Here is a 7033-nt window from a genome sequence, read left to right as displayed (position 1 = left end):
TTTTTTTTTTTTTTTTTTTTTTTTTTTTTTTTTTTTTTTTTTGGTCCTGGGGATCGAACTCAGGTCCCTATGCTTGCAAGTCAGGTGGCAGAACCACTGAGCTAAATCCCCATATACTGGTTATATTTTTAATTCTAGACAGAAGCAATTACCTGGCAGAGGTGAGTCCATTGGTTCTCTCATTTTAGATTCAGGATGAAACTATTTCTAAGTCACAGCCTGAACTCTGGTGGCCAAATGCCTGCCTGGGCCACCCTGTTTGCTATGTCTATGATTTTTTTTTTTTTTGAGTCAGGGTCTTACTATGTAGTTGAGACTGACCTGGAATTCACTATGTAGCCCAGGCTGGTTTTGAATTCACTCAATCCTCCTGCCTCAGCCTCCCGAGTGCTGGGATTATAGGCGTGCGCCACCACGCCCAGCTGATTTTTTTTTTATGTTGTTGTTGTTGTTACCAGGGATCGAACTCGGGATCTCCCGCTTACCAAGCAGGCACTGTGTGCCTATGATTTTAAGCCAATTTGTAATATTAGTTAGTCTGGCAAAATTGTAAGAAAATTGTTTAGCACTCAAAATGTATCCACTCAATGAATCAAAGTTTTAATGGTTAGTAGCTGGGAAAAATGTTTGAGACTTCAATTTAAAAGAAGAAATGAAAATCAAGGAGATTATTTTATGTGTAAAAAAATGCAGACTTTAATGATAACCATATGTTAATACTTAGAGTGAACAGAAATTTGGGCCACATTTTTCTGCTGAAGTTTCAGGGTAATGCTTTCTGTATTTCACACTTCACTTTTGCGGCTCATGCAAAGGCACTTTTCTATAAACATTTGTGAACGTCTCTCTGTACTTCCATGTTCGTGTCCCTTCTTTTGAAGCCATCTTCCAAAATTACCCTGGTGTCTTCAGTTGCTCACAGGTCTGACTCTGCCAAGCACTGCTTTTCATTGTCTCCGGGTAGGTTTCCCAAGCAATTCATCAGGATCACTTTCATTGATTTTGTGACATCTTGCATTTTCTACCAGGCTTGCAGTTTTGCCTTTTTTTTTTTTTTTAGTGGTACTGAAGATTGAACCCAAGGCCTTCATACTGAGTTACATTCCCAGCCCTTCTTTATTTTTTATTTTGAAACATGGTTTTGCTAAGTTGCCCAGGTTGGGCTAGAACTCACCGTCTTCCTGGCTCAGACTCCCAGAGTGCTGAGATTAAAGATATGGGTTGCCAGGACCTGCTGGCTTTGCTTTTTTTTTTTTTTTTTTTTTTTGGTACAGCGATTGAACTCAGGACCTTGGACTTTGTTTTTCTCATTGAGTTTATTGGTACATTTTAGGTATACAGTACAGTTACATTCATCATTGGGATCTTGTACCTTTACATGACAGGTCTTGGTTCTCAATTTTTCCCCTTATCCCTGCCCTCCCTTCACCACCTCCTCCCTTCCCCATTTACAAACACTTTATTTCCATTTTTTCATTTTCTCATGTTTTTTTTTTCTTTTCCCTTATTGCCTTTCCCCTACCCTTCCCACTTCCCCTACATCTTTAGCCCTTTTCTTCCTATTTCACATTGTCAATTATATCATTAGGATCTTATGTACCATTATAGTTTTTCATAGGAAAATGAATACATATTGAGGATATACTCCTAAGTGAAATAAATAAGTCACATGTGTAAATACCAAGTAGTTTCTCTGGTGTGAAAAACTATAATAGGACCTTGCATTTTGCAAGGCAGGAGCAGCACGTGGCTTTGCCTTTATGTGTGTTCTGACAACCAGCATGTCTGATTGGGTGTAGGGTGTGGTGGTGCATGCCTTTAATTCCAGCACTCTTGGGAGGCCGAAGCAGGAGGATTATGAGGTTCTAGCCCAGACTGGGGAACTTTGTAACTTAGGGCCAGGGATGTAGCTGAATGTGAAGGCCCTGAGTTAAATTTCCAGTACTGCAAAAACAAAAACAAAGAGACTGATTGGAAAGACCCGTGAAGCCAAGAGGAGTATTTGAAGGATGACCAAGTCTATTAGAGGTTTTGTTGACAAACATACTCCTTAAAGCTGCCCATCCCTTTCCTATGTGTAACCTTGTTACCATGGAGACATAAATGGTGGGGGCTTCTGAATGCAGGCTGGGGCAGCTACACATACACTCCCCAGGAGCTTTGTAGTTTTCTGATGTTGCTGATTACTGGTAGCTCCCGATTCACTTGCTGAAGTGGCGGCATAAAATCGAACACTGAATTAGTGGAAGGACATTGTTGGAGACATCCATTGCATATGTACAGTTCCTGGCAGAAGACCTACAGAGGAGAACGTGTTAAGAAAGTCAGTCACAGGAAAAGTTGCTCACCCTTGCAGTGATCTTGTTTTGTTTTTGTTTAATCTGCTGGATTTTATAGATCATGGAATTGATCATCATTATTGCCTCTTTTTCTTTGGCTGCTGGGAAACTTCAAACCAGATTGGCTGCCTGGGCCAATGAGGGCTTAGGTAGATTCTTGTCAAGCAGCCTCCAGCTTTCATCTACCTTTTCTACTCACTTTTCCTTTAGCCCCTTTGGGTAGAAAGCTGACATCCTTTTGACATTAGGTAGGGTATATTTTGTAAAAGTTATCGCAAATAGTGTTGCCTACCATTTCCATCTCCAGGGAGCTGAATTAATTTGGTAGGAAAAGGAGGATTTATGAGAATCTTGTTAAAAGGCATGTATGGAATTTGTGTAACTGATTTCTTTTTCAAATGAGATATGATTTCTCCACACTTCTTTAACTTTTTGCACAGCTCTGGGATTTTCAAGGTCAGCCAGAATTCTTGCCTTCCTTCTTTGCCTCTTCCTTCCCTCCCTTCCTTCTTATAGCTATCAAAGATTGTATCAGAGATTTTCAGTTTTAAAATAAAAGTGAGTCTCATCTCTTTTTACTGATGCCTTTCCTTGCACATTTTGGATTACCTTCCCCGGGTATAAGAGTAAATTCCTGAACCTTGAGCTTCTATCTAGGTGAATTAAATAGATGCTTTCTCCTTCAATGGTAGCCTTGGAGCTGTTCATGCCTGCAGAAAACTTTGAAAGGTCCCGTGTGTGAATGTGGAGCAGGTGGTAAGAGAGGCATAGACAGATCAGCTCTTTTCAAGGAGAGAATGAGAAAACCTTCTGCAAAACATGAGTTTTGTCTGAGCTTGTGTTTAGCCCAGAAAAACCACTGACATTCCCTAGCGTGAATGTGAGATGTAATGCTGGTGTGTAAGAGATACAGAAAATACACATTCAGCAGAAATAAAGGAGCTCACCCTGTTACCTTTCTCTCTTCATTGTAAGATTGAAGACTTTCGCCATGCCCCAAGTCATCTTCAGTGAGTATGTATGGGACTCTGGCTATACATGGACACCATTCATGGCTTTAGCTTGTGCTTGGGCTAATTAGCAGCTCAGGAGGCCACTGTAGTGCTCCTAGAGTCTTGCTGCTATGGCCCTGGAGCCTGCCCTAAAATTGGAGGCCAAGGTGGGGTTATTTAAGTTTGTTTTTCTTTGGACATCAAAGGTGTTTCAAATGACTGGTCCTTCTTAACTATATCTCAGACCCTTGCACTTTTGTGGGATCCAAGAGCCTGCACCACAGGTTTATCTTTTGGTTACAGGGATTTGTCAGACTTGCAGATCTTTCTGGTATGTGCCAGTAAGCAACATGAGAGTGAACCCATCTGAATCTCCATGTCCAGGTGGCCGAGGCATAGAATAGATGAACTGTTGTATATTGGAGGGTAAATATTTTAGAAATGATGCTTTATTCTTTGATTTATCCAGGTCCCTAAAGTGTCTTGGAATATTATACAGACAAGTTGTGGTGGAGCCCATCCGTGTGGCTGTGGCATGCCTTCAGGACCCTAGACCGTATACTACATTCCAAAAGCCTGTAGAAGGCCGATTGAGGTCAGGGTCTCATTAGGGCTGGGCTTAGAAGTGGTGGGCACCACTGGTGTGATCTGAAGAGAACATGCTGTTCTGGAACATGGCCCTTACAGAGCAGCCAGAGTGGATTTAGGGTGCAGAGTGGGATGAGAAGGAAGGAGAAGCCAGCTGTGGGAAGCTGAGGGCAAAGAATAGCCTGTGTGGACTCTGGGCTAGGCCTCAGCCCTGGCCAGGCCTGGCCCAAGTGGGGGCTCCATCCTGGGGGACCTTCGTGGCCTTATCTAATGCCTGGTCTCCTCCCAAAGGCCCTGATTGCAAATACCATTCCACTGGGGAACAGGGCTTCAAAAGGTGAATCAGAGGGGGACCGTGAGCATTCGTATCATAGCACATGCCTTTTCTTCCTCATTTTCTTCTGCTTTGCTCACTTGCTTTCCTTCCTTCTTCCTAAGACAGGGTCTCACTATGCAGTTCAGGCTGGCCTTAATCACTGTATAGCCAAGGCTCGCCTCAAATTTATATCCTCCTGCCTCGGCCTCTCAAGTGCTGGGATTATAGGCATGCACCACTACACCCAGCTGCTTTGAATTTTCTGAAGGCTAAATAACCAAGTTTATTTTAAACTGTGTGTAAAGTTGGCATCAAAGACTTGTAATTGAGGTTCTGGGAGGCTCTTTTTATAGAAGAAATCACACAAACTTGTAAATATGTTTCCATCATATTTCTAGTTATATTGGTTTTAGTTGCACTGACTGACCTCAAAGGTGCCCACATTCTGTTTGTTTCTGCCCTGGTTCTTGGCCATGTTTTTAATTGGTGAGATGATGTCAGCTTCTCATTAAGTAACATGTCACTATGAAATAAATTTTTGGTTGTTGGGATTCTAAGTAAAAAGCCTTTGACTTTAATGATACTTTATTTCCTTTTAGCATTAAACTTAGGTTACCTTATACTTTCTCCTTTGCCACCTGAGGAAGTAGAGGCTCAGTATTATTAAGCACTTAAATCAAGGCCACTCAGCTAAGAAGGGAGAAATTAGGATTTGAACTCTGGTCTCATCTCTTTTTTTTTTTGGTACCGGGGATTGAACAGGCCAACAAACCGCTGAGCTAAATCCCTGGCCCTGAACTCTGGTCTCATTTCGAAACACTCTCATTTTTGCAGCAAAACTCCTATCTACTAAGGAGTAAGAACACTTTGACAGATCTGTGATTTTGCATATTACACAAAAAACAAAAGCCAGGAGACAAGGTCTAATTATAGTTCTTCTTTTTTCTCCTCCCATGTATTTTCCTAGTGCCAAGAGTGGCTCAAAGCCATTCCCTAGGTGCCCAGGGAAGAGGTCACATTCATGAAAATATGAACAGTCTAGATTATCGTTTTTGAGAGAGGGCTGTTTCCTGACACAGAAATGAACCTGCAGGTTCTAAGAATGGTGATAGGATGCATAGTTTGCCACCAAATGACACCAAGCCCTTGACAGTGAGCGATACCTTCCTAGGAGGTGTCTTCCAGAGTAGGTTTCATCATGCCACGTCCTGACAGTTACTCTCCCTGTGAGATTGACATAGTCATTACCTATTTTCATATAAATGCAGGAGTAAACCTTCTTAATGTTTCTGGAAAATTTCATGTCGGTAAGTCCTGGAAAATAATTTTGATAGTCTGGTATTTTGTTTGACACTGATACTAAATATGAATAGAGGAAAGTCAGCCCCCACAAAGCTCTAGACTATCCTAGCATTGCAAGTGGTGATCCCAGATGTGCTCATCTGTTAGAGTTCATATATGAGTGTCCCTCCAAGGCTTCATGCACCAATAGGGCTTTTGAAAGGCGATTGAGTCTTGGGGGCACTGCAGCTAAAAGTGATGTTAGCAAATGGGACGCGGTTGGAGGAAGCAAGTCATTGGGCTGGGACTAGCAAGGGTAGAGCGGCCTCCCTGGCTCCTCCCTTTGGGGCTGCTTCCTGGCCTCCATGACGTGAGCTTCTTTTCCTGTGCTATGTCCCCTGCCATGTGCAGTCTTGAAGCCAGCAGACCTTGGACTGAAACATGGGCCAAAATAAAACTTATTTAAATTTTGGGTGTTCAATATTGTGTCTCAGCAATGAGAAAGTAAGATACCATCCAAACATCCTTGGCCAGTTTTAGGACACATTCAGTGTATTGAAGGAAACTTTTAAATGCTTTGAGCAGCTTTTTTTGATTTGATTTTTCTTTTCGCCACAATTTAGATACATTTTAGGCCAACTGCCCATGGGTAAAGAAATAGAAGATATGAAAGTCTTCAATTTATCCATGGGAACTTCCGTTTGAATTCAGTTGTGAATTTATTCTTGGAGCTCAGAAAGAGGTTGTGCTGAATGCAGAACAGGAGGGAGGATCTAGTCCCCAAGTGTGCCCCCAAACTTCCTGAGCCCCTAAGGAGATGAATCCTCTGATTGCCCCCAGCGAGAAGGCCTCAGAACTCAAGTGTTGAGAGTTTCAGAGCCAGAGGTGGGCTACTTCCCTGTAGTGGATGTGTTTGGGTTGCAAGCAGGTCTGTGCTTAGAATGGGAGATAAGCCTATGCATTTGCAGGCTGACTTGGGCAGTGCAGCTTGCCTGGCCTTCCTGTTTATTTAGGGTGAAGGTGTGTGTAGGGTTTGTCTGTGTGGAAAACACTGGTGGCCAAAAGATGGTGTTGCAGACCCAGCGCCTATAGCCTGTCACGTGTCTCTTTCTTCCCAGCTTGCCCCAACCCCTTCAGAATTTGGGAGAACAAAGGTGGCATCCTTGGAGGCCTTGGCTGCCTGTGTGGCAGGAGGTAAACCAGGAGCCTACCCGTGGGACACACCTTAGCACCTTCGGAGCCTGGGGTGGTTGTGGAGCTAGAGGTGGGCAGGCCTGGCTTCTACTGTAGTCTGTTAACCTGCTCCTCCAACCGCCCAGGCTCTGGGACGGAAGAGACCATTTCCTTCTTCCTGGAGGGATGTACCCGCCGAAGGAGACACCCCCCCACACCTCACCCCTCCCAGTGGTCAGCTGCCCAAATCACAACACCTCTACTTCCTGGGGCCCCTGGCTTCCCACTCCAAAGCGTACAGTATTTGCATCTCAAAGCCACACAATGGGGGCGGTGGGGGTGGG

General features: G+C 43.5%; 1 protein-coding gene across 3 annotated transcripts in view; it reads left to right on the top strand.

The window, feature by feature from the left end:
- Tacc2 (transforming acidic coiled-coil containing protein 2) overlaps positions 1-7033 on the top strand; it is a 186859-nt gene that overhangs the window by 105097 nt on the left and 74729 nt on the right. The window lies entirely within an intron of this gene.

The sequence above is a fragment of the Fukomys damarensis genome, unplaced genomic scaffold (assembly GCF_012274545.1).
Source record: "Fukomys damarensis isolate Sample0158 unplaced genomic scaffold, DMR_v1.0_HiC HiC_scaffold_8, whole genome shotgun sequence".
Classification (NCBI taxonomy): Eukaryota; Metazoa; Chordata; class Mammalia; order Rodentia; family Bathyergidae; genus Fukomys; species Fukomys damarensis.
This window is presented reverse-complemented; position numbering and strand designations above follow the sequence as displayed.